The sequence below is a fragment of the Triturus cristatus genome, chromosome 3_2, assembly GCF_964204655.1.
Source record: "Triturus cristatus chromosome 3_2, aTriCri1.1, whole genome shotgun sequence".
NCBI lineage: Eukaryota > Metazoa > Chordata > Amphibia > Caudata > Salamandridae > Triturus > Triturus cristatus.
This window is the reverse complement of record NC_140584.1, coordinates 628,954,200-628,978,831: the sequence shown is the minus strand read 5'-3', so window position 1 is coordinate 628,978,831 and position 24,632 is coordinate 628,954,200. Positions and strand designations below refer to the sequence as shown.

At 46.6% G+C, this 24,632-nt stretch overlaps 1 protein-coding gene across 2 annotated transcripts in view; it reads left to right on the top strand.

Moving 5' to 3' along the window:
* Window positions 1-24,632, top strand: part of VWC2L (von Willebrand factor C domain containing 2 like) — a 641,767-nt gene that overhangs the window by 476,450 nt on the left and 140,685 nt on the right. The window lies entirely within an intron of this gene.

Genomic DNA, 24,632 nt, shown 5'->3' with positions numbered 1-24,632 from the left:
ATATTAATTATAAACGGAATTAAGTAGCCTTGTATCAGTGAGTGAGGGCTCGTCTTGGGGACCAGATCAGCACAAGTTCCAAATTAGAGTTAATATAGTTGACAGAAGAGCCAGGAGGCATCATTACTAGGCTTCCTAATGACAGGAACTGGGCTATTTTCAACAGCTGATCCACCCTATGTCATGTCCTAGCGTTGATCCATTGTGCTCCACGCTGAAGGACGCCTTCACTAAGATACTCTTCCAAAGCACAGGTTCTTCTTTCCCAGAATAAGCAACAGGGTTTACTGTTTAGGGCCAAACCCATGGGGTCCTGCTTTCCCCTGAGAAAATATCTGTGCATGCCTGTGGATGCACATCTTTCCCTAAACTCCCAAGTCTCTGCATTTTCTGAGGTCTGTTTTATCTATCTATTTATTAATCCTGAAAATAATTTACTCCATTTTAACATTCTTACAATTGTTCAAGGCATGTATTCAGTCTTGTCCGGATTTTGCCAACTTTGCTTCGGTAGGTCTACCAAGGGAAACCATCCATAGGCTTTAGCATATTACACATATTGCTCCTGTGTGTTTGGTATAAAGAAAGGTCACCATGCATCTGCCACATGAAGCAGCCAGCAGATGATGTCAGTTTACAAGAGGTTTGTATCTAAGACTCTATGGGGCATATCAACAACAACCGGCGATAATTATCGCTAAGCGCACTTAGCGCTAGGATAATTTTCGCCGGCTAGCGTTAATTTTTATCACTGAGATAGCGTGCAATTAGCAACGCTTATCTCAATAGCGATAAAAATCCTCACACTAAGGGGCATATCAACAACAACCGGCGATAATTATCGCTAAGCGCACTTAGCGCCAGGATAATTATCGCCGGCTAGCGTTAATTTTTATCGCTGAGATAGCGTGCAATTAGCAACGCTTATCTCAATAGCGATAAAAATCCTCACACTAAGTGGCTAATGTGAGATTATCGCTGGAAACTCAGCGATAATCTCACTTTAGATTGTTGATAGGGACAGACAAACTTAGCCATGATATCCTCCTTCCATAGGATATCATGGCTAAGTCAGAAAAATACCAGACTTAAAAAAGCAGCGTTAACCGCGGTTAGCACTGCTTTTTTTGTCTCTAACAGGGTTAGCGATATTCTTGATAATAGGAGAAATGTCGCTTAGCGACATTTCTCCTATTATTTTACTCTGGAACGCCCCCTTTGCATCTCATTAGAGATGCAAGGGGAAGCGTAGAGTAAAAGGGTGCTAACATGCAAATTTGCGTGTTAGCACCCTGTTGTTGATAGGGCGCTAGTTTTATCTCTGCTTTTTTGGCTTTTAAAGCCAAAAAAGCAGAGTTAAAGCCCTTGTTGATATGCCCCTATGGGATTCACTACACGTATCTCGGATTTTCTTGATGATAAAATGGTCATGAGGTATATCCGTTACTGCATCTTGTGTTATTTTTTCTCAGACAAAAGCTATCATCCAATTCTGAGTTTCTTAGGCCAGAATGAGAGATAACTTGCAAAATGCAATTTCACCGCATCCACATTACAAACATTTACTTCATTCGAGCCCGTTTTACCAATGCAAACTCCTGCAGGTGACATATTTAATTTGAGGAGAGACAACGGTGGTACAAAATTACTGCACAACCTGTAGTCCATATGCAGGTGCAAAGACTCCATGCACCCAATCCAGATTTACCTTGCAATTCAGTATCAGGGTCTATGTTCTGTGCATCAAATGTTATACAGTATGGGTTCAGTTTACAGAGTAAAACGTTATCGATACGTGTACCTTCCTTTATCTCTCAATTGGCCTCTAAACATTAATGCAGCAAACCTAAGTTTAAATATTCACAATTGGGTTGGTGAACAATCAGATTGCTCGGAGAAAAAATGATGAGACTCTCTCCCTTTGCCCTTGCCATCAAAACTTGATCACCTAAAATCTTAAAGCATGGTCGTTTACCAGTTAATGTGAAATATGTTGGGGGCCCAAAGTAACATATAATGTATCTGCTCTCCTACACCGCTGACAGGTACAGTCAGAGTGTGCTGTGTTGCACTATACAACAGACAGACAGACAGACCAAGGAGTTCGCCTCAAAATCAGGGGGGCACATTTGCATCAAAACCAGGTGGCCAAATTTTCAGCCCCAATACTACATAAGAGCCTACTATGCCCAGGAACAACTTCATAGTAACAACTGAACGGACTACAGAAATTGTCTACTTTTTATTTTACGAAAATCTTCCCACTGGCTTCCTTTGTAAATATGTTCCTTGGAAACTTCCAACTTCAGGGAGCAGCAAACACTTCAACAGTTCCGTTCTTCTCTGGCTTTGCTTCAAATGTGCGGAACTCTTTTCTGGACGAGCACTGACCATCCTTCGACCTATAGGAATTAAGAAGATAAAAGAAATGTATTTTCAGGAGGAATCTTTTAATTAAAGACTAAGGGCCATATGTAGGAAGCCAAATACCGGTCGGTAACGGCCGATTTTCGGTAAATATCCCGTTACCGACCGGTATTTAGGCATTTGCTAAGTAGGGGGCATATTTCAGGATTCGGTAATTTACCGAATCAGTAAAATTACCGAATCGGTAAATTTACCGATTCGGTAAATACCGAATCCTGAAATGATATGTAGGGGGAGTGTATCGTCGGTGTGTGGATTCGTTATTTACCACCAACTAAAAGTTGATGGTAAATGACGAATACCTTTACAAAAGCATTATTGTGCCATTTGAAAAGTGCAATGTGGCAGACATACATGCCCTTAGGGCATGTGTGTGCGCCACATGTGCACACATGCACGAATCAGGGGTGCAACAGGGTGTCAATGTGACACCCTGCCACCCATGATGATGCCTCCCCTATTACCGATTCGGTATTTACCGAATCGGTAATGGCAACTGGCTTCCCATTCATTCCTATGGGCCTCCAGGCCCATAGGAATGAATGGGAAGCCAGTTGCCATTACCGATTCGGTAAATACCGATTCTTAAATACCGATATTTACCGAATCGGTAATAATTCACCTACATTACATTTACCGATTCATAAATACCGAATCGGTAAAATTCGGTATTTAAGAATCGGTAAATATAATTTACCTACATATGGCCCTAAATATCAGTCCAACCCATTATTAAAACACTTATTAGCAATGCCAACAGGTTTTGCTAGTCAGTGAAAGTGACTCTTCAGTCATTTATGAATTTAAGCACTCAATAAGTCATCATGCATGCACTGTTTCACTCATCCTTGCACTCATACATCTACCAACTGACTCATTCTTGCCTTCACGCTCTTAGCAAACCACAATAAAGCAGACACACAGAAAACAAGCACACACAATAAAAATGACAAAAATAAATGTAAAGCAGACAGCCTGGTAGAACTGTCTCCGGAGCTAGAAGATGCTAATAATAAAGGAAAAGAAGAAGCAAAGAGAAGAAATTAGACCTTTAAAAATAATGAAAAACGAAATGACTGGCTCACCGACCTAGGCATAGAAGAGTACTCATTTCAGGCAGGTGTGTACACGTGATCCGGCCAGTGACACCAAAGACGTTTTAAGGCAAGGGCAAAGTGGGCTCAGGCTCAGAGCCCCAGCCTTTCAGGGGGCCCCCTGTTACAGCCAGCTCTGTTCTGAAGAAAGTCTTGCCCCAATGACCTTGAACAATTCTTAAACAGATTGTTTTAATAACCTTCCTTTCATTTATTTTTAATGTGAGTGATGTGTGAAAGTTTATTACAAACATTTTGCAGAGAAATGTTGTGTTTGTGCTTCATGGAACATTCATAAAAAAAGATTTTTTCAGATCATATGAGAAACATTTGAGAAATAGGGGCGGGGGTGTCACAGATTATTTACAGTAATATTAGTGAGCTGTTGCTGGGCTACAACATTGAAAACACACATCACTACCCCTAAATATTAGATGTAAACACATTTCGAATTTGGACCAGTGTGACTGTGCACTGTCAGTAACCTGGCCAAAGAAGGGCATGAACGAGCTAAAATTGGTTCATATATTCAAAACTGTTCCGAACTGGGGCCTCCAAAATATGTTTGTCCTAGGGCCCCAAAATCCTTAAGATGTCCCCGGATCAGGCAGAATGCTGTCACTCGCAGAGCAATAGAGCAAACTGAAGAAATGGGCCAACTCATTGCCCAATGTAGTATGGTGTTATGGGGAGAAGCAGAATGTAAATGACACCTGAGCACACAGAATAGGGCTGACTCAAAGACCCTTTTAATATGTAGAGTTTTTTGATGTTTCTTAATAGAATGGCATGGTTCACAACTGTAGGACAAGGCCCTCATAAGGGAGTCTACTAAAAAATATCACAGTACAAATGTTGTTGACCCAGTGTTTGTCAAAGGAAGTAACACCAGAATTGTTGTCTACTGCAGTGATCTTGAAGATGCCATGCAACAAAATACCTGTCTACAAACTCTAACAAAGTGTAATACCAACCCACTTTTAAAGGCCTAGTGTCTTTAACATATGATTCTCAAAATAAATGAGTTATAACTACTGCATTTATTGTATTTTTTCATTATAAACAGATTGGACCATTGGCCCTTGACAGAACTTTTCCTAATGAATCAATTGGGTCTATAGCTTTAATCACTGTCTCTTCACCATAACCAGCTCATGCCTACTCTATCGGGGATAAGCTTTCCCACGAGGCAAACAGTCAGCAAAATTACAAATTTGTGTAAAATTATAGGTGGCAAAACAGAAACAATTGGTGCAGCTCTTGCCAAAGTCTAACAAGAATTATCAAAGTGTAACCTTCCACCTCAAGGAATTATCCGAGGAGATGACCAACAGGAAAACCCCTGCTTTCTTAATTAATCGATGAGATTGCATGTAACAAAGTACCGGTCTACATTCTTCAACACAGTGTGATAACAATCCAGACAGAAAGGCCTATTGGTTTTAATAAATGCATTTTCACAATAAGTAAGTCGTGCTTATTACCTTTGTTGTAACTTTTCAGAGTAAAAAGAGCAGACCTATGGAATCTGAATTAACTTTTCCCAATAAACCAATCAAGTGTATGGCGGTTATCATTGGCTTGCCACCGTAACCAACTGAGGTCTCCTGTATTGAGCATAAGCTGGCAAACATCAGGAACACAGTCATAAAATTAAAAATATATATAACATGAAGGTTGGTGAAGCAATATGTAATGCCTCTGAATAAAAGCCCAACAAGGATTAACACATTGCTAATCTTCAAGTATGAGGGAGGGCAAGCAATACCAAACCCTTGTCTCCTACAGTAATCAGTGAGATTCCATGTAACTAAATATCGGTTTAAAGTATTTTACACAGGGTAATGACAATCCACTCCAAGAGGCCTATCAGCAATAACAAATGCTGATACATTGTTGAAGCCTACTGCCTTTGTCAAAACTTTTCATAATAAACCAATCTGATATACAGCATTTGATATAAATATTCCCAAGGTACCAATCAGGCCCAAAGCCTTTATCAGTGGTTTGTTATTTTATAACCTGTTTTTTAATCCTAGTGAATCCTGCACAAGCCGTCCGACAGGACAACCCTCAGCATAAAGTCAGAACATTATAAATATACATAAAATTGCAGTTGGGAAAACAATATTCAGACCCACCTAAGACGGTTGTCAAGAATTATCAAGTATAAAACTTCTACCCGCAGGGTTTGTCAGACTGAGATTCTAGAGAGGGAAACCAAAGCCCTTGCCTATCACATTAACCAGTGAGAATTCATGTGACGTAATACCTGTCTACAGGCTTTAACAGTAAGTCAAATATTGGTATACTATTGGTAGGTAACTATTGGTGTAAAATCACAAATATGTACAATTATCACTCAAAAAACAATGTTAACACTTCGGAAAACAGCATATCAAGGGTTGTCAAAGTGCAGATCTTCTACATTGAGCATTTGTCCAAGGGGTTAACCACCACCAAAGCACTTGCCTAATATGGTAATGTGTGAGTTTCCATGTAGCAAAATACGGTCTACACGCTTTAACAGAGTGTAATTACAACCTACCCGTAAAGACCTATGTTTTTTAAAATATGCTGTCCATAATAAATAAGTCAAGCCTTCTGCCTTTGTTATAACTTTTCATAATAAACATATCGGCCCCAAAGTCATGATCATTGTCTTGTCACCATAACCATCACAGGCCAGCTATATTGAGCCTAAGCTTTCCCACAAGACAAAAAGCACATTACAAGCACTATTTTTTCTAGTGGAAACACACAAACTCTGCCTAATCAAAATTTGAATGTGGTAGAAGCAACTTTTGGGCGGAGCCTTAGCCCCTCTCTCAGTGATGTTTCTTAAAGCTGTTTTTCTGTTCATCACATAAAGCCTGACAACAGCTGCCCTGTCAAGCCAGACCTAAAAATATGCCAATTTTATGCACATATCTATGCACATGACTTCTTATTCAGGGCTTCAAAACAGAACACAGATCTTTAAAAGTAATTCTCCTGCCAGAGGGCTACTCTCAGGGGGCACACTGACAGTGCACCACTTATTAGGTGGCGCCCTGTCAATGCGCCCCTTGACAACTTCTTTGCCTCTGTGCCCACGTCTGTAATATGGCACAGAGGCAAAGGGATTTCCTCATTTGCATGGGGCATGCCGCCATGCAAATGATTGAACACCTCCTGCAGGTAGTGCTGGCGCTTTATATGTGCCAGAGCTATCGGTATTACAGATGGGGCCGCACAAATGTCTGTAATACCAAAGTGCCATGTGGGCGCGCAAAAAGTGGGTGCAAATGTCAGTTGCCCCCCGGGGCACTTTCTGCAGTTCGGCCCCAGGTAGGTCTCTAAGGGTTCTGGGTGAATTACTAAGTGGCCACAATTGAAAGATGCTGTTGCGAGGACCTGTCTTTGCAAGAAGAGGGTGCAATTAGAATCAAACCCATGTGTTTGGCTAAATTCTTTTAGAACCTTTTTTTAAGGAAGTTGTACAGAGGCTAAGAGTGAAGGTATGTGATTTTGACCACTAGCATAATACACCACTATGCAGAAATCCACAACTTAACATGACATAACTATGTGTGCATAGAGCATCTATTCATAACGAAGAGTATCTTAGGGTTAACATGCAGCTAATAGATTTATATTGTTACTTAACTTGGTGACACTAACTTTATCGACCTCATATGATGACAGGCGAAGTAGACCTGCAGGGAATCTAAACTGTGAGCATTGGACCAAAAACAAATACCACTAGAGGCCCTGAATCATGCCTAGGACAAAGTGTTGTACCAACGGAGCTAGCAAATGTAGTCACAAAGTCATCACTATCCTGGACCTACCAATCTTTATCCAGAAGAAATAATCTACCCAAGACTGACCACGACTCCCCGCATATGGAGCAGGCCACATCTGAGCCCAGTTCCAATGAGACCATCAACTGTTCTACGCAGTATTGGTTCAGCACACACTCACAGTTGCAAGCCAGAACCTAAAGAGAAGAGCACCCTGTACAAATACAGAATACAGCAGCAGCTGCTCCACAGCCAACATAGGACAAGTGCAGCGACCAACATGTTCAAGCATCACCCACACGTCAAACACAGGAAAATCAAGCAATGACGCACACTTAAAGAAGATTAGGAAGTTCTGCATCCAGATGTACCTAAACCATGGAGAGATGGCAGAAGCATTCAGGGAAATACAAGAAACACTAGATACTGAAGGGCTCCAACATCAACTGTGGTTCCAATAGCCAGCAGCTACTGCAAATTATGTGGGGTCATACCCCTCAAATTTTGCCTCCAAATACCTCCACACGCATGCCTCAGCGACACAACAGGTGACCATTACATTTACAGACAGTAGCACCAGTGACACCAGAGCCAAAAACAGCGAACAATAGGTGTGTGTCCCAACAAAGGCAACATGGCAGAGTAGATAATACCATGTAGGAATCTCCCTGGCCAAAATGCTGAGGTGAAACTTGCCCTGTTGTGTGTCTGAAGTACTTTAATTACTTAGCACTCTTTCCTGAGCAAGATTATGTAACTCTTGTGTTACAGGAAAATATCTGTTACATTCAAGCACAACTATTTAGCTTGCAGGCCTATAAATGTATGATCTGATTTATCTGCGGTACTCCTTCCCCCAAGACATGCTAGCTCCAAAGAACACCATAATAACGCTACATTGGTGCGGTTGCCAAACATTTCAGAAACCCCAGTCCAGCCCACACCCTTCATGGCATGGGCACTGAGCCACAAATTGTAAACCAATATGCTGACCTAGATCTAACTTGGTACATGCCATATTTAGACTCATCTCATTGGGATTGTGAATGTCCCTGGAATGACACAACATTCCTAGCGCTATATATTTCTCTCTTGCCATCATTTACCGTCAATGAAGAAAATCATTGTTGTTCTGCTCAGACGTTATGTTTTTGATATTTTCAGCATGGAAAATAAATACAAAGTGTGCCAGGGAGCTAGACAATTCTCAGGCTGAGAACCTTATTCTCTGTAGATGTCAAGATGACATGCTTGCAGTGGGGACTGACGATGTACCCAATGGGGATCATAGGCATTTACAAGTCATGACGCCTCAGGAATGGTTTGAGCATGCACAGGACACTGACTCAACGGTAACAGCTACTATGCCTAGGAGAGAATGTATAACAAGCATTGGTATAGCCAATAGGTTTCGCCTTTTGGACCTTATAAGTGTTTAGACATGCATCATATTATCCTGCATCTCTTGCTTCTCTCTACTACCTCAAGCTGGATGACGCAGGTGAATAGACAGACGTAATGTCAAATGATGCTAAAAGTGTTGGGACTTCCCTATGAAAGGTTACCTGCTTTCAATAATTATTGTTCTTGATATCACAGGCTAGGTGGAAGGATCGGCATGTGCAAACTGCACTGTTAACTGACATTTCCCAATAAGACACAGTTATGTCAGTCAATCAATCAATCAAAAACCTTTATTCAGTCTTAAAAGAATAGACCATAAAAATATTGCACATAGCTGTAAACACACATAGCAGTTTAAAATGATTATATAATGAGGAATATTTAAAAGTACTAAAAGAGACTTTTGACGTACAAGACGAAACATGATAGCTAATATATCAAATAACCAGACACGCTGAGCAACGTGGCCATGAAATTAAATAGATAGCTAAGAGCGCTCAAACAGAAAAGATAAGAAAAGGTTAAAGAAGTGTTTAGTGAAGTTCACGGGTGGAGGTTCAGATTGAAGTACACTGTTACAAAATAACAGTAAAAGCTGCGATTAAAGCACCAACAGTGGGGGATGGAGAGAGGGCAAAAAAATTCAAAAAAGAGTCCACCATGTGCTCCTACTACCCCCTGTTAATAAAACCCCATGCATCTACCGGGTTCAGTGCACTTTGCCACGCTGCGTATAATGTTCTGTTGGACTAACCCAACATAGTTTGTCTGGTCCTATGTGCTGCGTTCAAGGAGGCACAGACAGAAAAAACAATTTCGGGGGAACAGAGAGATTGTAAGTGGAGGATAGCCGGACTGCATTGACGAATGCCTAACCTCCTTAATAGTGGAGTCAGAAAGTGCAGTTCTGCTAAACTGTGCAAATTGCAAAAGAACATAAAGTGCAACAAAGATTGGTCAGTGTGATAATCACACGGACAACGGGAGACCATACTCCCTTCTAAATCTAAGAAATGTTAAAAAAAAGCAAGTGACCAGTGGATTGTACCAGCTCTGAAACGAAAAAGTAAGGACCTCTCCCATCTGGTCAACTGCAAGGCCAAATACAGCGGGGAGTCGTCAGTATAAAAGACACTATAATATTGCAGCACCAAGGGTTTGGATAGCTCAGATTTCGACCTAATATTTGCTTGGTGGGCCTTAAATAATGATTTCACCTCAGACTTGGCATTATTGGGAATGCAGCTGGGTTCAGAGTACCAACAGGGTATATGCCAAGGGAGCTAAAAGTTTCTTGTAAATGGCTCAGCCATGGTATGGAGGAAACATTGTCAATCGTCATACAGTCAGATATAATGTCCTTACAAAGTTTAGCGGCTGGATTCAACTAGATGCTAACCCATAAATAAAGCAGCGCCATCTGGATTGTATCCTCAATAAAACCTTGGTTTAGCTCAAAGTGCATGGTGAGGGTGGGGGTAGATGGAGGTGCACTTAAAAGCGTACGAAGAAAGCGGTTTTCCTCTGCCTGAATGGAGCCGCACTTGCTAAAACCCCAAACTCCCGCTCTGTAAGTGGCCACACTAATGCATTGAGAGTTGAACACTTTTTCAAAGGTGGATACAGCGTTCCCCTAATTTGTGGTTGTTAGAAATGGGATTTCTGGTTGGCTAGGGCTTGCGCCAAAGCCAGGCAGAAACCACCACTCTAGTCAGGGCTGGGGAGTTACACGCCAAAGATAACCCCTGCTCACCCCCTTGGTAGCTTGGCACGAGCAGTCAGGCTTATCTCGGAGGCAATGTGTAAAGCGTTTGCGCGCGCACCCAGCAACAACACCCAAGGCCCACCACAAAAGAAACTCCACACAAGGTTATATATAAAAATAGCCTTTGTATTATACCAAACACATTAGATAATAAATACACACTTTACAATGTGCCACTGGCACGGGCAGAATTTACAGGGGAATTATCTACATGGGACAGGGCCTCATGGACCACTGTCAGGAATAAGCACTTTTAGAACTAGCACTTTCTAGGAATGACACTTTAGAACATAGCACATATAATCACTGTAGCACCAATTAGAAAATGTAGCGCACAACCAGTAACCACTGGTAACCGGTAAGTACCACCTAAGCAACCCTAACCACTTTAGGAAAATATTATGCAGGGAACCATGAACTCCCTAGTATCACTATACTAGGTAACACAACCTCCTAGGTATAAAAAAGCATTGCATAAATCACATTAGGCAATAATTACAAATAGCGCACAGATCATCTAGACCTGTCCTCTAGGCCAACCTGGCCTCTCAGGGGCTCAAACGCCTTTTGTCCAGCAGAGTCAGGGCTAGCTGCGAATGCAGCAACGCACAGGGTGCAGGGCACCTCCTAAACGTTGCAGCTGCCCACTAAGTGCTGGGCAGCTGTGAATGAACCTGGCACCGGCGTGCCTCTTGAGCCCTCTCTGGGCTCTGAAATACCCAAAACAACGTGGGAGCCTTGTGGGCTCTAGATCCGCAAAAGAAACATGCCCCAGTCACGTTGGAGCCTCGTGGGCTCGACAACACAATGTGCCCCCGGGACAACGTTGGAGCGGCCCGCTGCCTTCCGGGGCCGCGCTTGTCACCAAAAGAAATGTCCCCGTATGTTGGAGCCTCACTCGGGCTCTAAAACAAATATGCCCCCGCGTTGGAGCCTTTTCTGGCTCTTAACAAAGAAGAATAATGCCCCCAAAAGAAGTAGGTACTGTTTTAGGAGGAGGACGGGCCCTGGGACTGTGTCCCAACACACCCCCCAACCCCTTCTCCCGCGTGTTTCACTCACCGGGACTCCTTCCACGGCGCTCTCGAACACGGGAGCTCCGCATACACTTCAGCCCTTCTCTGCTCCTCCGCTGCACAAAGGGCTCTCCTCCCTCTCGGGAGCCCCGGGGGAGACACCGGCCTCTTCTTCTGGTGCAGTTCTTCTCCCGGACCCGGGAGGGGAGGGGGCGGGAATGGAGCCCGCGAGGCTCCCGGACGGCTTCCTGCTTCCGTCGCGAGGCCCCGCCCCCAGTCAGGCGGATTCCGGGCCGCGGCGGTGAATCTTTCTGTGGCGATAAATACAGGGTAGGCTCCCATTTTTAGATTAAACAAATGCGGGGTGGGCACCCGCCAATGAGCACCGTGATGCGGGGTGGGCACCCGCTTTAAGACAAGCGAATCTGTATGGCGGCAATAACGCGGAGTAGGCTCCCGCAAATATTACGTTATAAGCGGGGTGGGCACCCGCCAACTAGCACCACAATGCGGGGTGGGCACCTGCTATGAATCCAGGGCAAAGCGGGGGAATCCCTACGTCGGGGTTCCGTCGTAGGTTATTGTAGCTCAGCGCTGCTGTCACCACGAAGGTGCTCTTCAGCAAAAGCGCTTCTCAGCCAGGGAAGACAAAGCGCCCCTCCCAGGCAAGGCCCAGGAACAAAGTCTTCTAGGAGGCAGGGGGGCAAGGGCTGGGCCCAGGGGCCAGCTCACAGGGCCCTCCAGGCAGGGAGGCAGTCCCCAATGGCGGTCTCTCCTGGCGCCCAGCAGCAGCAACAGGCCCCCCCAGTTAGGATCAGCAGAGAACAACATACATGGGGTCACAGCCCCTTTTTATACACAGGTTTCCTTTGTGACACAGCACAGGGTTTAGGGCAGAACCAGTTACAACTGGTTCAGGAGCACTTGAGCACTTTGTTTTGCTCAGCTCCTCTCCTTCCTTTCACAGGACAGGCCAGGGTCATCAGTCGCACCACAGGGGGCGGAGCCAGCATTGTGTGGGGAAAGCCCAGCCCTATTCAGGTCCCAGGTGCACTCCTCCCACCCATCTGGCTGCTGACCTCTCCATTCACCATTGGGTGACTCATCCTGACTCTGGGGATTCCCTAGCCCACCACATGACCTCAGCCAGCCACTCGCCAGACAAGGCACTTATCTCACACTGCACACAGAAATGCCAACTTTTAGAAGTGGCACTTCCGCACTAGGTACATTGATGCCGCACTCATCATCGTGCAGCATTTCATCACACGAGTCCGCACATACCAAACTCGCACCTGCACTCCCCATGCATCAGGAACTACCAGGGACACATACATTCCCCCATGCATTCCTATGGGAGGGCAGGCCAACCTCACTACACGCACGCACTTTACCCTGGGACACAGTGGTAAAGTGCGCAGAAGCCAAAAAATCACTAACACCAGGTCACAATAAAAAGCAAATAGTTTCAGGGGTGAACCTGCCAGAAGGTCCGAGTCCAACACAACCCCCTTCCAGCCATAACGCAGGGTAGACCAATCACCACTGTGATGGTCTTCCCTGCTTGGGGCGATAAAACTAGGGGTGGGCGGAATATGCGTAATCGTGTTCCGCAAATCTCCGCGAAACGGGAAAATCTCCGCGAACACGCAGAAATTCCGCAAACACGCGGAACTGCTTGTTGGCGATACTTTTTTCCTGTTCGCGACCGCTGTATGCGTGCTCGGGGTGAAATATCTCGCGAACACGCATATTGAGAACGCGAACAAGCAAAAAGTTTCGCGAAGTCGCGGAACGCAGATTTTTGGGCAATTTCGCGTTCTCCGCGGAACGCGAAATTAGCCAAATTCCGCAAAGTTCGCGAACAGAACGGAATTTACTGCCCAGGCCTAGATAAAACACGGACGCAGGCCTGCAACGGCAGGGACACTCTCCGGTTTTACGCTACTCTGAACCCACGTGGTTCCCTCTGAAAAAACTCGGCGGACCAACTGGGCTACCCCACTGTTATTCCTCAGCTGTCCGCGGCCAGGACCAGGCCCTAAGCCATCCAGGTGCCACTGGTCCTTGCCTAACCACAGAGTGGGGGGTAGCAGGGGTGGGGGAATCGTATCGCCCGACGCCCGAAACATGTTGATTTTTATTTTGGCCAAGAAGATTTAATATCTACTTTGTCCGACGGACAAGTAGACATTAAATCACTAAAAATATACGAGCTGCGTGCACTCTCGGGTACTTGCGGCGATTAGACATGCTGACAGAAAGCCTAAGAACATTGGAGGCTTCTGATTGGCTAAAAGCCCATGTCTGGCTCTAGCCAGTGATTGTCTGGGAGTCTTCAGCCCAGCAAAACATCACTGTTTCTTTAGTGGGAAAAGCGCGGGTTAAACACTGGTGCAGCCCACCCACTCTCTGAACCAAGCTGCCGAACATGCAAAGAGTGGGTCGAGGCAGGAAACGCTTTCTCTGTTGCCTGGTCCAAGCGTCGTGGGACAGGGCGTCCGTGTGGTCTCTCTGCCGCCGGTTGTAGAGTGGCTCGATTTCCCCCATCATGCAGTGTCCGTTTCCGCCTCACACAGGCGCTCGTCTTTCTAGAATTGTCAGTGGCAGGCGTCTCTGACAGGTAAGTCAGACCCTGAATAAACACATTAATTATCTGCAGAAAACCACACCATTTACTAAGAAATGTACGGAAACTGTGATGCTGCATGCTACGGGCCGGGATCAATGACCATGGGGGAGGGGGTCAAAAGGTAATTTACAGCAAGGGTATGAATTTATCACGCATAACGACATTATGTTAGTTAGTGCTGGGCAACTATTTTCCCTTTGCTGAAAGGCCGCACTCCAGTGACAGTGATCGATGGATTCAATAGTCACGTGAGCCCATTAGCTTGGGTGTACCTTGCAGCTGGAGAGCTCTAGACTGGGTCATATTTAGTCCTAACTGCGGCCTCGCATCTTCCATGTTGACACGGAAACCTTGTATTCTGTTCACTATGGCTGTGGTTATGTCACACAAATATGGCGTCTTTACACATGCCCCTATATGAGCAAGGTACTCTTCCATGTAAATTGAGACTATTTATGCAGCTCACCTCTTGATAACTAATGATCGTGATATATTGGGCACTACAATAATTGAACAACACTGCCCCCTGTCATTTCCAAGGGTGCATTAGTGACAGTCTGTGAGTCTTTTACTGTAAACACAGGGTATTCTAATCCCTGCAGGAGTTATACCTATGCCCAACATTTACAGAAGAGCAAGTCATTTTGTTTAGGTTTATTAAGGAAAATATCAATAAAAAGACAGAAGTAAAATGTTTTTTATTTAAGCTTATGCCTTAGCTGTTCAAAGTGTGCTAACACGCTATTACACATCTTCAGCATCTCAATCTCAATCACTTCAAGTTCATATTGTCAAAGACAGATTCTCGCACGTAAAACAAACTTGGACAAAGCAAAGTATCACCTCTTCACCATCTGGACACAGGCATGAACCAGAGCTATCAAATGAAGTGAGAAACAAGATGGGGACTATGGCCTCGACCACTGCTTAGGTAAACTAAGTGACTAAGGCATGTTTTACTCAATGTGAACTCAATGCCACATCTTTCTATATCTGGGGATTCCTCACAGGGAGATGGCCACCATCGCTTTGGGACAGTCACACCTACATTATGCCAAGAGTTTATTTACTGGTGCCCAATGCTATTTTTCCTCCCCAACTTTGAGCTAATTACGAATGCAGGCATCAGACAATGTCAACACCCATGTATGCATAATCCTATCACTCACATTCTTCAAGAATGACACTGGCTGCAAGAAACAGCTCATTCATGGCTCTCTGCATCGCACACGAGACCATCCATTATACAGGACCGATCTTCCTTCAACTCAAACGTCACACCTACTGCTAAAGAATGTGTCTCTGATACAGACTGGCCCTGCGAGTCACACTCTGGAAAATCTCCCAGTCAAGAATACGGATACTTCAAAAATACCCAGATTTTTAGACCGCGGTAAAGAATTGGCACCTCCCAAACACACGAGCCTTTCCCAGCAGAAGGTCCAACAAAAGAATTGAAAAACATGACTTACCTGTAACTTAGTTTGCACCTTATAAATGTTACAAATTACCATGCTGTTCATTGCGTGCTGAGCTTAGACCACTGCAAGGTGTCCTTCGTTGTTACGCAAATTTTGGTTTCAAGCTTCTGACATGACGTATGATCGGCATGATCAAATACCCTGTAACCAAAAATGCACCATTCTGTTTCACGTCCTGCCTGAATACAACTGCAAGCTTGCCACAACAAAACTGGAGCACTTTCAAAACCCCCTTGCAACATCCAAAACAGATATTTTAAACCCACTGTCTACAAAATTCATGCTTTAAAGGACATGAGGGCGTGCTATAAATCAACTTAATAAATCTACCGGTCATGCAAAGCTAACGAGGTGGTAACTTTTCAGAAAATCCAGAGTCTCCTTCAGGCCCTTGACCGGAGCACCCGGTGCTGTAGAAATGCAACAACGTGTAAAACAAAATAAAAATATAGTGAATGTTTCTCTGTCAGCTCTTATAATTTTGTCGGGAGTTGGTGGGACAAGTGGATTTTTCAGGACATGTAGATCTTAGTAGCATTTTGTCCCTTGGCCAAGTAGATTATTTTAAAAATTCCACACCCCTGGGGGTAGTAACCCCTGGCACATAGCAACCATTCTCCACTTTACCCCTCATCAGGGCAGTTCTAAACTGCCACTGATCCTCCAGCCCAGGGTCTGTACCCTCAAGCTGACCAACAGTCATGGGCGAGGCTCTCCTCCCCCTACCTCTTCTTCTAGGGTTCCGCCCTCTCTTCCTCTGAGAGGCAACCTCGTAACGCAATTCACCCACCAGCTCAGGACCTCTCCCTGAGAAGTGGTCTCCCAACCTTGGGTTTAACCCCTCAGGTTGCACCGGGGTCAGAGGCAAGGACTCCCTCCCTCTGCACCCCCTTCCAGAGTCCGGCACCCTCACAACTGGAGTGGTGCCCCTAACAGCTACATCGGTCAGGACACTGTTTACAGTCGCCCTTCCCTCCAGGTCAGGCTGATCCTGAACCTGGCCTCCCAACCAGGGGCCTAAACCCTTTGGCTGAGTACTTGCCTGGCACTCCAGGACTTCTGGGGACTTACACACCATCCCCCCGAGGGTAACATATGCCTCATAGGGTGCGTGACAGTCTGCCTGGCTCAGATCTCCCGTCCCCTGTCCACCTGACAGTGCGCGAAGATCCCCCAGGACAGACGTGTGGTCACCATGGTCACCTCTAGGAGACTCAGCCCTCCCGGCTGGTCCCTGACCCACTGGCTCCTCCACTGGGGAACACAACCCCATGCCACCCCTCTCGCTGGACTTCTGCACCCTCCCTACTGGAGCGGTACTGCCTGACACCAGAACCACTGGAGCTCTACTTACAGATTCTCCAGGTTCTCCATTCACTAGGTGATCCTCCTCAAATGGACTAACAGGACAGCCTAGGCCCCCAACCTGGTGTTCCCTGAAGAAACCATCCAGGCTCTGAGACTGGGTTTCGGGCCTCAGGGGACTCGAAGTCACCCACTCACTCCTACTCCACTGAGATAGGTCGTGAGCCCCTACACCCCTCTCACTACTCTGGGAACTAGCTGGGCTACTCTGAGCCTCTTCCCCCATACTGGACGGGAAGATAACTGAGCCACTACTGTTGGAAGTACTCTCCCATAACTCATCAGAACCTTGCGCACTTTCCCAGCGGTCCGCTTCTTCTGCAAGTCTCCATGGACTAGTGAACCCACACTCCAACAGGTGTTGGCGCAACCCGGGAAAACAACAACTGAGCATCTGCTCTTTGATAACCAGATTGAGCAGTCCTTCAAAATCCTGTTTCGTGTTAACCCTTATCCAATCAACCAGTGCATCACTACATTCATCTGCAAACTCCCCCCAATCCTGGTGAGACAGCTTCCTACTGCCTCTGAACTTCAACCTGTACTCCTCCTCTCGGGAACAAGGTACCATACTCGGGGAACTGGGAATGGGACGTCCTGCACTGGACTCTATATCGCTGCCACCACTGGACTCTACCCTCCCTGGGGAATCCAGACAACTACAACTGCGCTCAGGGGACAACTTACCCTCCAGATCTAATTTCTCCCTGGTGAAGGCCCTCTCAGCCTCCACCATCTGCTTGGCATGCTCTAACCTGAGCTTCTCCAATGCCAGCTGATGCTCCCTTTCTTCCCTCCTATCTACCCACTCCTCTGGGGACAGGAAAAGGGATGGGGCGCTGCCCCTGACACTGGACCCAGCAAGGGACTCCCTACCCATGGGGTCTTCACTATCTACTGGCGTCCCTGTCCTGTCACTTTCTTCCTCCTCTTCAGACTCCTCAGGGCTCCCCTCAGACCCACCACCCTCTTGGCGTGCGGCCCGGGCCCTCTCCTCCTCACTGCGCTCACGTTCCCATTCATCCTTTTGCCATAGGATCAGGTTGTCCCTCAGTTTGGACTGGGTGTCCGACTCACCCACCTCTATGTCTCTCTCTTCACAGAATCTGACCAACTCTAACATACTGAATCTAAACAGACCACAGAAATTAAAAGCAGGCTCCATTTTGGCGGACGTTCTCGAGAAAAGTTCAACACAAGGAACCTAGGTGTCTGTGCTAAAACAGGAGTACACAATTCACAAAGGACACCTTTAGGAGAAGAAATAATGGAACTCAAAACAATAATCCCCAAATACGTGATTATCGAAAATGCTGAGTTTTGTAGTGCAGCCAGTTGCTGCTGCGGTACAGCGCAAACGCAAGTCCTATCCCACCGCTGATCACCAATATTAGAAATGGGATTTCTGGTTGGCTAGGGCTTGCGCCAAAGCCAGGCAGAAACCACCACTCTAGTCAGGGCTGGGGAGTTACACGCCAAAGATAACCCCTGCTCACCCCCTTGGTAGCTTGGCACGAGCAGTCAGGCTTATCTCGGAGGCAATGTGTAAAGCGTTTGCGCGCGCACCCAGCAACAACACCCAAGGCCCACCACAAAAGAAACTCCACACAAGGTTATATATAAAAATAGCCTTTGTATTATACCAAACACATTAGGTAATAAATACACACTTTACAATGTGCCACTGGCACGGGCAGAATTTACAGGGTTATTATCTACATGGGACAGGGCCTCATGGACCACTGTCAGGAATAAGCACTTTTAGAACTAGCACTTTGTAGGAATAACACTTTAGAACATAGCACATATAATCACTGTAGCACCAATTACAAAATGTAGCGCACAACCAGTAACCACTGGTAACAGGTAAGTACCACCTATGCAACCCTAACCACCTTAGGAAAATATTACGCAGGGAACCATGAACTCACTAGTATCACTATACTAGGTAACACAACCTCCTAGGTATAAAAAATACATCTAGAGGGATACACAAAGCATTGCATAAATCACATTAGGCAATAATTACAAATAGCGCACAGATCACCTAGACCTGTCCCCTAGGCCAACCTGGCCTCTCAGGCGCTCAAACGCTCTTTGTCCAGCAGAGTCAGGGCTAGCTGCGAATGCAGCAACGCACAGGGTGCAGGGCGCAGAGCACCACCTAAATGTTGCAGCTGCCCACTAAGTGCTGGGCAGCTGTGACTGAACCTGGCACCGGCGTGCCTCTTGAGCCCTCTCTGGGCTCTGGAATACCCAAAACAACGTGGGAGCCTCGTGGGCTCTAGATCCGCAAAAGAAACATGCCCCAGTCATGTTGGAGCCTCGTGGGCTCGACAACACCAATGTGCCCCTGGGACAACGTTGGAGCGGCCCGCTGCCTTCCGGGGCCGCTCTTGTCACCAAAAGATATGTCCCCGTATGTTGGAGCCTCACTCGGGCTCTAAAACAAATATGCCCCCACTTTGGAGCCTTTTCTGGCTCTTAACAAAGAAGAATAATGCCCCCAAAAGAAGTAGGTACTGTTTTAGGAGGAGGACGGGCCCCGGGACTGTGTCCCAACACACCCCCCAACCCCTTCTCCCGCATGTTCCACTCACCGGGACTCCTTCCGCGGCGCTCTCGAACACGGGGGTTCCGCATACACTTCAGCCCTTCTCTGCTCCTCCGCTGCACAAAGGGCTCTCCTCCCTCTCGGGAGCCCTGGGGGGAGACACCGGCCTCTTCTTCTGGTGCAGTTCTCCTCCTGGACCCGAGAGGGGAGGGGGCGGGAATGGAGCCCGCGAGGCTCCCGGATGGCTTCCTGCCTCCGTCGCGAGGCCCCGCCCCCAGTCAGGCGGATTCCGGGCCGCGGCGGTGAATCTTTCTGTGGCGATAAATACAGGGTAGGCTCCCATTTTTAGATTAAACAAATGCGGGGTGGGCACCCGCCAATGAGCACCGTGATGCGGGGTGGGCACCCGCTTTAAGACAAGCGAATCTGTATGGCGGCAATAACGCGGAGTAGGCTCCCGCAAATATTACGTTATAAGCGGGGTGGGCACCCGCCAACTAGCACCACAATGCGGGGTGGGCACCTGCTATGAATCCAGGGCAAAGCGGGGGAATCCCTACGTCGGGGTTCCGTCGTAGGTTATTGTAGCTCAGCGCTGCTGTCACCACGAAGGTGCTCTTCAGCAAAAGCGCTTCTCAGCCAGGGAAGACAAAGCGCCCCTCCCAGGCAAGGCCCAGGAACAAAGTCTTCTAGGAGGCAGGGGGGCAAGGGCTGGGCCCAGGGGCCAGCTCACAAGGCCCTCCAGGCAGGGAGGCAGTCCCCAGTGGCGGTCTCTCCTGGTGCCCAGCAGCAGCAACAGGCCCCCCCAGTCCCCAGTTAGGATCAGCAGAGAACAACATACATGGGGTCACAGCCCCTTTTTATACACAGGTTTCCTTTGTGACACAGCACAGGGTTTAGGGCAGAACCAGTTACAACTGGTTCAGGAGCACTTGAGCACTTTGTTTTGCTCAGCTCCTCTCCTTCCTTTCACAGGGCAGGCCAGGGTCATCAGTCGCAGCACAGGGGGCGGAGCCAGCATTGTGTGGGGAAAGCCCAGCCCTATTCAGGTCCCAGGTGCACTCCTCCCACCCATCTGGCTGCTGACCTCTCCATTCACCATTGGGTGACTCATCCTGACTCTGGGGATTCCCTAGCCCACCACATGACCTCAGCCAGCCAATCGCCAGACAAGGCACTTATCTCACACTGTACACAGAAATGCCAACTTCTAGAAGTGGCACTTCCGCACTAGGTACATTGACGCCGCACACATCATCGCGCAGCATTTCATCACACGAGTCCGCACATACCAAACTCGCACCTGCACTCCCCACGCATCAGGAACTACCAGGGACACATACATTCCCCCATGCATTCCTATGGGAGGGCTGGCCAACCTCACTACACGCACGCACTTTACCCTGGGACACAGTGGTAAAGTGCGCAGAAGCCAAACAATTACTAACACCAGGTCACAATAAAAAGCACCAAGTTTCAGGGGTGAACCTGCCAGAAGGGCCGAGTCCAACAGTGGTCTAATGAGGTTGCTTACTGTGCCCGCGGTTTTGCTTAACTTAGAACAAACCTGAGCACAGTGGGGGTACCATGACCCTGAAGAACTATAATTTAATCCCATGCAATGAAAAGTCTCGACGGACAGCAGAACCTGGCCGTTAATACTGATTTTATTTCATCTTAGTTTGCATGGGCCAAAGGACATGATGTTGATGTACAACTTGGAATAATTAGTGTTAAGGTTCAACTTATGCATAAAGGAAACAAAACAGTCCACCTGATATCTCAGGGCTTTTAGAGTAAGGGGCAACAGTACTGCATCGTCCACATATAACAGAGCGGAGACTGGAGAGCCTGTAATTCTGGGTATGTCTGTGTCAGACGAGGCTAGGTGAACTGTTAAACCATTAATATATCAAATAAATAATAAAGGCGCTGATCTGCAGCTCTATGTCACCCCACTCTTTACCGAGAATTCGGAAGACAGCTTCCCAATTGAAGTTAAATGGATCCGTGCGGTGAGGTCCGAATGCAGACAAAATAAGAAGTTGACCAGAAAGGGATTCACGACTTGATCCAGCAACATTAAACAAAGTTTGGCTCTGTTCACTGAATCAAAGGCAGTGGATAGATCCATAAAAGCTAAATATATGGGGGATCGCTTTGCCTTAGTATATTTGGAGATTGTCAAAGCCAGATTCAGACATTGTTCGTTCATACCTAATTTGGGACAAAACTCAAATTGAAAAGGGGAGAGTATGTGCTTATCAGCTGCCCATACGACCAGACGGTCGTAGATAACTCTACCAATAATTTTAATCATGCTATCAATGAGTGAAGTTGGTCGATAGCACTTGGCCGCCGATCGCTCTCCCTTTTTGAATATGGGGACTATTGTTGCAGAAGACCATGAGGGAGAGATAGAAAGAGATAGGGAAGTGTTAAAAGTATTCGTAATGAGAGGGCCCCACATTTTGGGCATGGATTTCACCAGGTCCATTGGAACCCCGTCTGGGCCTGGGACTTTACCTCCCTTACTGTGCTGAATGGCCAACTTGACTTCCTCCAAAGTTAACAAAAGTGGGGGCAAATTCTGCAATGAGGTGTGAAGAGCGGCACACAAAATAGGGTCCTCTGCGGTGTGATAAATAGAGGAAAAAGGGGTAACCCAGTCTGCAACAGAGATATTATTTTTGAGTGGGGGATTAATGGGAGACTTCCTTGACCGTATTAATTTTACTACGTCCCAGAAGGATTTACTATCATTTCCCTGAGACACGAGTTCCAAAAGTTCCCAGTCTTGGATGTATACTTCCCTTTTCCTGATTGCAAGGGCGGATTTGTACTCAGTGCGCGCCAAGGAGATTTCAGACCTATTCCTGGGGCAAGCGTGTAGGGCTTTCCTCAGCCTCCTATTTGCCAATGAGCAAGCCCCATTGAACCATCTTGGGTTTGCATTTGGGGTACGTATGGGCTTAAGCATAAAGGGGCATATTTATAATAACTGACGCATCCCTGCATATCAGCAGGGATGCGCCAGTTATTTTGCGCCCCAGCTCCGCCATCATGGATGCGCCGCATTTATAATGCGGCGCACCATGGGGCAAAAACGGCACAGATGCGTCACGCATCTGTGCCGAAAATGGCGCATTGCTGGAGTTGCGTCGCAAGCGCGTCGCAGCTCCAGCAAGGCTCGAGGGTGCCCTATCTGCACAATGCTACGTCAATCCTTACGCCTGCTTCAAGCAGGCGCGGGGTTTTGACGCAGCATGGGCTCAAAAGTGACTGAGTGAAATGTTGTAGATTTCACTCAGCCACTTTTAGGAGGCGTTCCTGCGCCGGAACGCCCCCACCTGCCCTGGAACGCCTACATGTGGCGCAGGGCTTTACAACGTGACGCATCTCCCAGATGCGTCACGTTATAAATACCCCGCACCATGGCGCAGGATTTGCGCCGCTGCTGCGTCACAAAAGTGACGCAACGGCGGCGTAATTGAGGCGCAAGGGCTTTATAAATCTGCCCCATAGTCCCTAATTGCATGCATTAGCTGGATGTAGTGTAGTGCTATAGAGTCTGGTAAGTTCCCCCAAGACAGTCGAGAAATGTGTTTAGATGTAGCTTGAGGAGGGATCTGGGTGACTCTTTGTGACTATTCATATGCTAGACTAGGCGGAAGCCATCCGTCTAGTGTTGGGTGATGGAGGCTAAGTTATAGTTCTGTGCCAATCCCTTAATTGGTAAGTACATAGAAGTGCTTAAGGCATTATGATCACCAGTTATGTCAATGTGTCAGTAAATGGGCTGTTGCAAAGACTTTCTTTAGCATCTAAAAGGAGTAAAGCCCTGCAGAGTCTCACAGTCTGGGCAGACTCAGAATGCAAGATGCCCACCTTTAAAAACAATGCACAGCTGGGGGTTGTCATGACACCAGCTGTGCAAGGAGGGATGTCTGTGTAATGATGGGCACAGTAAGCAAAGATGACGGGGGGAAGCAAAAGAATGAAATAAAATGCTGGAAAAACAGGTTTAAGTCTCGGCAAAGACTGGGCATGCTGTGACATGAGAGGAGGTGGGATGGATGAATGCTGCAATAAACTGCTCAGATTCTGTGAACATGTCCGCATAGAGACTTAAAATGGATACTGGCGGCCTGCTAGCTCGAAACACTGATAAGAACTATTCACGGGACATCAAAGGCCAATGGCGGTACAGAAATGCCCAAAAAATGTAAGCAGCGATGGGAACCATAAAGGAGGTTCACAATGCCTTTAAGCTGCCTCGAGGAAGATCCTCTCCTTGCCTGACCCCTGGAGGGGTGGGGGTGTTCCGTCCTGAAGAAAAGCTACAGGACGGCTTCAACTCACGGGGAAAGGAGTGGTGGGTAATGAAATTAATGGAGTACGATACACTTTAGTAAACAGGAAAGTTGCTTTGTCACACTCGAAAAACATGTTAAGCCATAGGATATGTATCAAATGACAATATTCCGTCATTAGCGTTGAAGGAGAACGGAAGTAGCAGCTACTGTTGCAGCGTTAAAGTGATCTTCACTTGAAAAAAGAAACATCCCTCGCTTTTCTGGACATTATAGTACAATCCACTCTACTTCATGTTGTTGTTTCAGACAGCTCAGGAAAAGATGGAGTGCTAGCTAATAAAAAAATAATATTAGGCAGCGGCAAACGGGAGGTGGTGGTGGGGGGATAACACGGGAGACTGAGTGAACTATGAAATAAAATGCAAGCAGCGACGGGCACCGCAAAGGAGAATCACACTGCCTTTAAGCTGCCACGAGGAAACCACCAAAAGGGAAGCTTCAACAAAGACGAGCTGCAAAGAAAAAAATAATTGTCTCAGACATGAACAGATAAGCACCTAAGTGGAAAGATACCAGTAGTTAGTCACACAAGCTTAAGCACACGCAAACTAATCAAATGATAGTACAATATAGAATCATAAACTTCAGTTTTTCTTTCCCGGCCTTTTGGACACTCACTTTTAGTCAACACATGTTTTGGTGCATATGGGTGTGCAACCGCACAACTTCATCAGGGCTGCCAATGTTCATGTGCGTATGCCCATCATCAGCCAGGATTGGTACCCATCTATTT